Source organism: Leuciscus leuciscus (genome assembly GCF_965113295.1).
Source record: "Leuciscus leuciscus genome assembly, chromosome: 24".
NCBI lineage: Eukaryota > Metazoa > Chordata > Actinopteri > Cypriniformes > Leuciscidae > Leuciscus > Leuciscus leuciscus.
Window position 1 is genome coordinate 19,588,534 of NC_138723.1, and position 8,973 is coordinate 19,597,506.

At 35.8% G+C, this 8,973-nt stretch overlaps 2 protein-coding genes and 1 long non-coding RNA gene across 8 annotated transcripts in view; 2 read left to right on the plus strand and 1 right to left on the minus strand.

The window, feature by feature from the left end:
- Positions 1–4,444, minus strand: part of lim2.1 (lens intrinsic membrane protein 2.1) — a 41,253-nt gene extending 36,809 nt beyond the window's left edge. Inside the window, exon 1 of the mRNA XM_082158301.1 lies at positions 206–4,444. The gene's annotated coding sequence lies outside the window, so the exon portion shown is untranslated. The remainder of the gene's footprint in view (positions 1–205) is intronic.
- The window catches only part of ntm (neurotrimin), a 352,115-nt gene that overhangs the window by 735 nt on the left and 342,407 nt on the right, over positions 1–8,973 (plus strand). The window lies entirely within an intron of this gene.
- Positions 6,766–8,973, plus strand: part of LOC309489501 — a 4,192-nt gene continuing 1,984 nt past the window's right edge. The window contains exons 1-2 of the long non-coding RNA XR_014202431.1: positions 6,766–6,789; positions 7,000–8,973. The exon at positions 7,000–8,973 is cut by the window's right edge and continues 176 nt beyond it. This is a non-coding gene — a long non-coding RNA (uncharacterized lncRNA). The remainder of the gene's footprint in view (positions 6,790–6,999) is intronic.

Consider the following 8,973-nt stretch of genomic DNA (forward strand, 5'->3'; position numbering starts at 1 on the left):
CAGCTGAGTTAAGAAGGGTTAATCTGTCGAGGGAATGACCTCGTGTTTAACATATGCCCTGTCAGGAGGACGCGCCAGTCTCTCTTGGTTGTTAGAGATGTGCTTTGCTGTTCATGCATGATTTGATGAAGAAATGAAGCACTAATCATTTAATATACGTGGGATACTTCACTAAAAATGTAATAATCTGTCAGTATTTACTCACCCTCATGTCTTTTCTAACCCAGTATACAGGAGAGAAAAGTAACGTCATGGTCGTCTTTTCCAGGCAAATACAATAGGGGTGAATGTCAAGAATGTAAATAAAAAAAGATACAAAATAATCATAAAATAAATCCATATTTCTTGTATATTACAAGACTTCTGAAGTAATGTGACACCGACTGTGTGAGGAAGAAACCGCGAATATTCAGTTATTCACTGGAAATCATGATTTTCGTCCGTGACAGAATAAGCTATTGTGATTCGTCAACAAATGATTCGCTTGAATCGGATCTTTGTAAGTAATTGATTGCTCGTTCAACAATCTGATTCGTTCGATTTGTGAGTTCGACTTAATGGTCTGGTGGTAGCATGAAATGGATATTCATCCATTAATCTAAAATGCATTTTACTATAATGAAATAATAGGCAAATATTCAATTTCTAAATGCATTATATTATCGCGAATAAAAACAAATTTGTGTGACTTTTTAACAATTTAACTGTTCTGGTGAAACGTCAGACTTCTCTCTGGTGACTTTTGCTGGACTTCTGTCATTTAGTCAACTTAGTCACCATGAAATCAAAATGCACCGTTTCTCGTAATAGATCCTGAATACAGTCAAAATGTGCCATCTGAGAAGCATTAATTAAATGTCTGTTTTGGTCACTGATTTTTGGCCCTAAACTGTTCGGCTCTAAATTTTCGGTAGAACATTTTTTGGTTCATCCCTAGGGACAACCTGTCACTCACAGCAATAGCAAACCCCACCGATCCAATCAATTCCTGAATCATGTTGGACAAAAAATAAATAAAAAAATAAATCAGGTCCCGCCCTAAATTATTTCTTGTTCAAGAAGCCGTTTCACTCGGATATATCTTTCACAAAAGAGAAGGAAAGACTATCAGCACTTCCTTGTCATGCTGACTTTAAAATAATAGGTTACTGAACCCTAGTTCTCTGGAACAGATGCCCTTCCCAAAGGTGGATCATGAACACGAGATGATGAAAGAGAACTTGCTCTTTCTTACAGTCGACTGCAAGCTCCCATTCAGATCTGCCTTCATCTAATCAACAACCGAAGGATAGATCTAAGTCTCTGCTATACATTGTTTTCTTTTTTCTCTTCCGGATGTACATCACAATACGGAAGAAAAGATGTTACTTCTGTTGCATTGCTACTTGACCATCAATGGGAATTGATGATTTTCTGTGAATAAATTTGAGTTTCATTACACAAAGCTATGGTATGACTTCAGACTTGGAATATAGCCCACAAAATCAATTTATCACAAAAGTGGTGGATTCATGTTGAAGCTTCTTTTTTTTTTTTTGGCTCACATCTTCAATTACCATTCACTGAAATTGTATGAAAAAACTGACTAGCACAACTTTCATTTTGTCTCCTGTGTTCAACAGAAGAAAGAAAATCAATTGACATGAGGGTGAATAAATCATGATAGGATTCTCATTTGTAGGTGAACTATCCATTTAATATTGATTAACATTTAAAAATGTAAGTCTCAGTGATATGGTAATGCCTAGTACATGTTGTTTTGTTCAAAGAAACGTGATTTGGTCAAATGTGATTTGAAAATGTGGCAAGTGCTCTATTCAGTCTGGTTCTTAAGTGCTCGTAACAGAATCCACTCAGCATCTGACCGTGACGCGTCCCTCTTCAAAAAATGTTATGTATCCTATGCAAATATACATACTTGTCCTTGCAGCCCCTACTGTCTGCACAATCAGCTTCCACTAGTGTAGAATTAGACTTGTTTAATGGAGGTTGTCAAGGGTTAAGAGTGTTTTTTGGGACGGAGGGAGAGAGAGAAGATGTCATTGGTTGCCAGGAAGCTGCAGACTCCCTTGCTGCGCTCAAGCCAACATCCCTCCAGGCCTGAACTGTCCATTGAACCCCCTGTCACTTTTCTTACTCTCTCTCAGCCAAGGCAGGAATTATATGTCATTAAATAGAAATTTGGTGCCACAGCTGTGGTCCAGCTTCACACGGAGAGAATGGAGTACAGTACAGTGATTTAATGGAGATAACTTCCCTTTGAAATAGACTTTAGGATCATTGCTCAAGAAGAGTTCAACTCATGAAGTTTAATCAGTGGATGACAGCAGAGCATGAGGCGTATTTACAGTAAAAATAGAATCTACAATAGTTGTAATTCCCAGAAATTAACGTCTAGGGCGATGTTTTCATGATCTATTTTAGATGATTTCACTGACTAGCCCTAATTAGGACAAGCAACAGTTTAGTCAGCCATTTGATTTTAGAGGTGCTCTGAAAAATCTTAAGAGATTAAAATCATTGCTCTTAATGTCAAAATGACCTGATCTTTTGTCTGATGATGCCTTTTATTAAGATATTAAATGCAGCTTCATCTTTCCAAAGTGACACAGTCCCGCTGAGTCTCAGCATGATGTGTTATTAGGCAAATTAGACCCATTAGGTGTTGATGATTGATGACAGAAAGTAAGGGGTGCCGATTTCAGCCTAAGATGTAAAATTATCTCTTTGCTAATCTGATCAAAAGGACAATAGTGCTTGCACATTTTCTCAAGTGAATTGTTATTGTGCGTCACTATTATATTGACGTAGCCTTTACGACCACAATTACCTCTCAGTTTGTTGTTTTGCCTTCAATTCAAATTACTTTGCAGGGAATGAGTTTTAGTTTTAACTGAAATGCGTTTCCCTTTATAAGAACACAAAACGACTAATTCCATAAAACTAATATAGAAATCCCAACATATGCAGGGAGTCCTGTGAAGCTGCAGTGATTCTGGTTGTAAATATGATATTTTTTTGTGTGTATATAGTGTTGAAGTGGACAGTGGTTTTGTGTCAAAAGTTTCAAAACCAATTTCACATCCATTTTGGCTTGTTTTTTACGCGTCTATTTAAATTAATACCTAAAAACGATTTGTCAGTGGCTAATAAGTAGCTTTAGTTAAAATTTCGGACCCTCTGACCTTTCTATAAGCATCAAGCTTTCTTGTTTATTCCATAAGTAATCAGGGATAGTACAACATAGCCTTCATATGATGTAAACAGCAATGTCTTAGTGATCCTAGTGGTCCCAGCACTGTTCATTAAACATCTGCCACAATGACGTGAGAAGATTCTGTCAGACACTGTGCTCATTCACAAAAGCCATTGAAGAGAAGTTCAGCACTGTGTCCAGTGAGTGATTCTGTGAAGTATGAATGACCTAGACGTTTAGATTAGGAGTTGGTGCAGTGAACATCCATAGATGGGGCTATTCATGGGTTGTCACGTCTGAAGAATGCAGCTTTCATAAGTTGGCAGCCCAATATCGCTGTTTCTATGTAACCAGCATGTCAAACAAAATGCAATTGGAAAACTTTTGACATGTCAAATATTCACTCAGGAACAATCAAGTTATTGTTCAAAGCCATGAGCACTTTAAATTTTAAGAATCCTGGAAGAAGCTGCATTTTCTGACTTATATTTACGTCTCATACACAGTGTCCAAAATGGTATGGTTTGAGTTCTGTGACATTAATGGCTGTTTCTTTTCATGCTTCTGGAGTCCCACTGTTCTGAAGCTAACAATAAGACGCGTTTTAGCCATTGCTGAGTTACTTTGGAAACTCTTTCAAAATGGCACACGGCTGGAACATGCATGCTCTTTCTCTTGAAGCATTAATGAACCTGTCAAACTCGTCTCTTCTACACTCACCGAGAGGCAAACATCTCTGATCACACAGACTGCATCTCAGTCTTAATGGTGTGATAGCGACTTCACTGGCAGAGATCACAAATGGCTCGAAACATAAAATATGAAATGCCAGATTTGTACTATTTCTCGACATAAAAATGACACTAAAGCTATCTATAGCATAAACATTTTTTAAAAGTATGCCTGTATACATATTTAGTAATTGCAACGTTGTACACTAAATCCCTCCAAGTTTTGTTTAAAGTAGATATTTTTCAGCACAGTCTTGTTTGGATTTACAAAAAAAACCTGACCTCTGCCCCCCTTTTTTCTCTTTGAGGGCCACTTATGTTAGCCAAGAAGAACTTTTGCTCCAAAAACAGTCAGAATTGTTCACACGCTCTCTGACTCTCAGTGTCAAACATGATGTTATTTTTTGTTGCTGTGCCTTTAAGACTTCTAAGTAAATGCCCTTTAACAACATTTAATGGTTGTGTATAGCTGGTGTTAATCCTTAAATAATGACCTCTTTACAAAGCTTGCATTGTGGGATTATCAACAGCAATCATACATAATGAATATTGTGATGACTAATCACTTTTTAATTCTAAAGAGCGTATCATTACACTAATTTCATACCTTGTCTTGTGAGTCACGAGTGTGTGATTGCGTTAACGCAGGTACTTTAATAGCCTGATTTAAACCTAATTGGCAAAAACAGCATTTGATGCATTTCTGTGAATTATCCCAACCTGTGTTTGAATCAATTCAAAACTCTGATTCAGAAATTGGTTTGTCATTTCTCAAGAATGTTCACATTAATGTTCATTACACTGCAGTACATTTCCATACGTTAACTCATTTTTCTTAATCGTTTGAAATAAATGTAGAATTTCTTTGTGAAATGATGAATCCTACTGCTGGTGGTGTTGGAGATCAGTGTTGTGTTGTTCTTCATCTAACAGATGGTGGATAGAGTGATTGAGCAGCACATGTTGAGACTCTAATCCCTGTGTTTTTGATTAGTTTGTGGCCTCTATGAGGAGAGAAGAGGTAGAGCAAGGCCTGGATATTTCAATTAGAGCTATCAGGGATTGTGCCGTTACCCTGCACAAACCCTGATTAAAAAAGCTCTGCTAATCTATCAGAGTGCTGCTACTCAGCTTTTAAGGAATAATGGGCGTTACTTGTCAATACAGAAGTCTTCCAACTGAAAATGGCATATGGATCAATCAGCCTTTTAGTGAAAGCCAAAATGACTTTGAGTAGTGTTATGAATCCAGCAAGCAGGTTTTTTTTTTTTATTACATTTAAAGCATTTTTTTTATCATTTTAATTCCTAAACATTCATCTAGACTAGAGGTTAGCTTTCAAAGGTTCTCGCAAGAACTCAGTCAGCTTGTTGTCATAATCTAATGACATTCTTTGAGTAAAATCAAAGATGTGTGAAGTGGAATAAAAAGAAGCAACAAGCATTTAAGGCTGAAATTACGGTTGACTCAGCATTCATTGAATAGCTTTCTGGCGCAACTTTTGCTTTGCTTGTTGAATTTCATGGAGGCTTATGGAAAGCTTGTTATAATTAATGTTAAATGCTTGAGTGGAAATCTTAATAGCCTTTTTGGGTCACTGTTGAAATGGAATTTTCTCATTAATCATAGGCTCTTTGTTATCTGTTTTTTTTTTTTCCTCTTACAGTTACTTCACTTATGTTAACAAGTAGTCCTGTGCAAAAAAAATTCCTCACAGCATCGCGGGTTGAAATAGAGATGCAGCGTCATTCCTTGTCAACTCAATCAGAGGTCCCTGGCTATTTTTTTTTATTTAATTTATTTTTATTTTTTGTCTTGTGAAAGAAATACATAAATGAAGAAGAAGAGCCAAAATATTGAATGCAATGAATGTATATTTACTGAATAATCCACTATTTTGTAGAGAGGAGTCAAAATTACCATTTTCATCTGAGATTTGGAGCCAAATTACAGGGGGGAGAAAATTACTTTAGAAAGACTCAGACAGGTATGTTCTATGCAATTGTGTTGATAGAAATAAAAAGAGGTACATTTCTAATTTCAACACTACTTGTTGTTCAGATATTTCTCTTTAAAAGAACAAAAATATCAACTGTATGCAAAGTGACCCACATTTGTTTTTTGGCCACTGAAAATGTGTTTTTACTCAAGGAGCCACATTAAGATCTCCATATCTCTGGCATTGTACCATATAGGGCCTTTAAAATGAAGGTACCAAAGGAAATGTTTGTTAAAAACCAAAATTAAAAAGGATATTAAGAAATCTTCAATACTTCTTGAGTTACAGGCATGCAAACTTAGGGTAAAAAAACACAAGAAAGTGCTTTTTTCCATTTTCGAACTTTTATATTTGACATATAATGCAACAAAATTGCTAAAGTAAACCGATTTTACTAATATACCTACCAATCTCTGTGTAAAAATAAAATAATGATGCTGCCATCTTTTTAAAGTCATTTTACCCTCCTGTAATTTGGCTCCAAATCTCATGTGAAAACTAATTTTGACCCCCCTCTGTGGATTACTCAGTTAATATCCATCTGTGGCATTTCATATTTTTTGGCTTTCATCACAATTTATCTTTGTCTTTATTCAGAAAAAATATTAACTAAATAAACATTTTTTCCGAAATTTGGTTGATTTGACACGGATTGCAACCCTGCACCGATTGCATTTTTTTTGTAATTGTGACCGATTTTTGCAGATTCCGATTTTCTTTCAAAGAACTATAATTGACAGCACATGTAAAAAAACAAAAAAACAACTCCTTTTCTTCAATGTAAAATTTTATTTTCATTAAAAAAAAGAAGTAAAAAGACAGTAATAAAATAAGAACAACAGTTTGATATACAGTTTATTCCAGTAGCACCTCACTGCAGCACACGAGATCCAGGGGGCGGAGTTGGATCCAGATCTAAGGGGTGGAGATTTGTAGGTTTAGGGGTGGGTTTAGGTATCAGGGGGTGGAGATGGGTAGGTTTAGGTATATGTAAGGTGGGAGGAGTTGGATCTGGATCCAACTCCTCCCCCTGGATTTCATGTTCTGCAGTGAGGACCATCTCGTTTATTCAGGTAAGAAATACAACAGAAATTAAAGGAATCAAATGTAAAATAACACTGAATAGTCTTCATTGTAAAAATTCAAACACACATTCATGCTTACAATTAGTTACAAAAGTTATTCAGTCAAGAGCAGAGAGTGATTTTCTAAATCTTGATTAACATGACAGACAGCAGCAGGAATATTAGACTCCTGTGCCGCTGGAACGGACCGGCTCGGAATTGATTAGACGTGAGACTGACCGGCCGGTTACCAGTACGGGCCGATCATGCGGAAAATTGGAGGATTCCGGTCCCTGGCTGGTCGATTGGTGCATCTCTAGATTTAAAGAAACATCCGTCCTTAAATACTACAACATTCTCACTCTTGAATAAAATAATGCATTGATCAAACTCAATCTAGTATACAAAGTCATGTACATCATAACATGAATTTACAACAAATCTTGGGAATTTAGTTTGCTCAATTCCCTGGCCGTTGCACTTGTGTTTCTGTATCATTTCCATCAGCATTGGAAATGAGTAATTTCCACAGGCTGTCAAATCACAATAACCTCTTAAGCAAGCTATGTAAATATTCATTCCCTTGAGAAGTTTGGTTATAAGTGGACCCTGCGTGGCTCAACAACTTGCCAGAGGTTGGAGGAATTAATCTCGTTGAAATCGATGATGTCAGCTCTCTTGTCACACACATCAAACAAGATTTGTGACCCAAATCTTGTAAATATAAATATTTCACAGTTTCGTAGTTCATTTTTTGCCTCCTTAATAACATTAGATTAAGTTAGGACCGATAATAGCTCATCTCATTAAAATTTGACACTTAATCAAGCAATGTTTGCAATCGCTCATTTGCATGTCCCAGCAGAATTAGAAGTAGTGGATGCATATTTATCAGGATGCTTTAATAAGGATGTAAGTGTTCAGGGCATAAAATATAGAGCTCAAGATTTTTTTTTTTTTTTGATGAATATTGTTTTTTAATAACTTGATGTAAATGTAGTTTTCCCTCCAGGTTTTCTTGTCTTTTTCTTTTGTACTAACATCCAGGTCTATCTCGCTGTTTTTGGATTTTTTTTTTTATGACAACATCTTTATGGTCACCTTTGGACCACTTCAGATGACTTTGCCATGTCATTGAATAACATGCATACTTCTCTTTAGATTCACTACAGTAGTCATTGTGCAGTTCAAGTCACTGACTACTTAATCTTCAGGTCAGCCACTAAATTATAAAATGAAATGCTAATACTGGAGAGTATAACCTTAGAAATTCAATATTCCCTCTGATATGAGCTAAGGTAGAGAGGTTTATGTAAGGAATGCTCAAGAGTGTGTCTGCTACAGCTGTAATATAATAATGCTTCTCTTAGGGACTATCCTTGTATCCAGATTTTATATATTTATATGCTGCCTGCTGTGAACGAGGAGATTAGAGCAAAGCAACATATAGAGAGACAACGATGAGAAGAGAATATGAGTTATTTTGAGAAATATATATATATATTTTGGTCCTCTACAGCCATAAAGTTTTGGCTGAGATGACAGAATTGCTAGTCTAAAGCTGACTTTATATTCTCACAATGCAGTTCAAAATATTTCTACTAGGATTTTATCAAGCAATGGCTGCTCGACAAAATCAAAAATAATTGATAAAAATAATCGACAGTGAATTTCATTGATATTTTTCCGCAGCGAACATGAAATATACATGCATATTTACTTAGATTTAATTGTATTATTATTTTTAATGTCCGCATTTGACAAAAGTAGTGCATTCTAAAGCAAGCGAGTGATTAAATGGCACTGTCATCATTAAACTCCAGATTCTATAAAAGGCGCTCATGCACTTTTTAAAAGTCGGCACAAAATGAAAATTTCTAAAGGCACGTTATTGATATTAAACTGAAAGATTCAACCAAGGATATGTTTCTTTTTTCCTTTTAAAATTTGACCTGATTATTTTAATTAATTAAAGTGTCATAG